The sequence below is a fragment of the Arachis stenosperma genome, chromosome 9 (assembly GCF_014773155.1).
Source record: "Arachis stenosperma cultivar V10309 chromosome 9, arast.V10309.gnm1.PFL2, whole genome shotgun sequence".
In the NCBI taxonomy this organism is placed as follows: Eukaryota; Viridiplantae; Streptophyta; class Magnoliopsida; order Fabales; family Fabaceae; genus Arachis; species Arachis stenosperma.
In genome coordinates, this window is record NC_080385.1 from 20,052,791 (window position 1) to 20,053,898 (window position 1,108).

A 1,108-nucleotide genomic window follows, 5' to 3' on the forward strand; every position below is an offset into this window, starting at 1 on the left:
CTCTAGTACTGTTGGATGCATGTTGCCATCCATTCAGATTTTGAGAGATTATGTTGACCTGTTGAGTCAACACTTTGTTCTAAGCCAATATGGCATTCAGAGCATCAATTTCAAGAACTCATTTCTTCTGAGGTATCCCATTATTCACGGAATTCCTCTCAGAAGTGTACATGAATTAGTTGTTTGCAACCATATCAATGAGTTCTTGAGCCTCTTCAGGCGTTTTCTTTAGGTGAATAGATCCACCTGCAGAATGGTCCAATGACATTTTCGAAAATTCAGATAGACCATAATAGAATATATCTAATATGGTCCATTCTGAAAACATGTCAGATGGGCATCTTTTGGTCAGCTGCTTGTATCTTTCCCAAGCTTCATAGAGGGATTCACCATCTTTTTGTTTGAAGGTTTGAACATCCACTCTCAGCTTGCTCAGCTTTTGAGGAGGAAAGAATTTATCCAAGAAGGCTGTGACCAGCTTATCCCAGGAGTCCAGGCTATCCTTAGGTTGTGAATCCAACCATATTCTAGCTCTGTCTCTTACAGCAAAAGGGAAAAGCATGAGTCTGTAGACTTCAGGATCAACTCCATTCGTCTTTACAGTCTCACAGCTCTGCAAGAACTCAGTTAAAAACTGATAGGGATCTTCAGATGGAAGTCCATAAAACTTGCAGTTTTGTTGCATTAAGGCAACTAGTTGAGGCTTAAGCTCAAAATTATTGGCTCCAATGGCAGGAATGGAGATGCTTCTTCCATCAAATTTTGACGTTGGCTTTGTGAAGTCACCAAGCATTCTCCTTGCATTATTATTATTTTCGGCTGCCATCTCCTTCTCTTGTTCGAAAAAGGTTACCTTTAGAATAATGTAATTTAGCTTCTCTTAATTTTCTCTTCAGAGTCCTTTCAGGTTCTGGATCAATTTCAACAAGAGTGCCTTTTTCCCTGTTCCTGCTCATATGAAAGAGAAGAAAACAAGAAAAGAAAGAGGAATCCTCTATGTCACAGTATAGAGATTCCTTTATGTTAGTAGAAGAAGAAAGGGGAGAAGAATGTAGAAGAGGGAATTCGGATTTTTTTTTTTAGATGAAGAGAGGTGAAGAGAAGTGTT

The 1,108-nt window shown here is 39.0% G+C and overlaps 1 non-coding gene across 1 annotated transcript; it reads left to right on the plus strand.

The window, feature by feature from the left end:
* The first annotated feature begins 326 nt into the window (after positions 1-326).
* On the plus strand, positions 327-430 carry LOC130953255 (small nucleolar RNA R71). The gene has a single exon (XR_009075426.1). It is a non-coding gene; the product is annotated as a small nucleolar RNA R71 (small nucleolar RNA).
* The last annotated feature ends 678 nt before the right edge of the window (positions 431-1,108 follow it).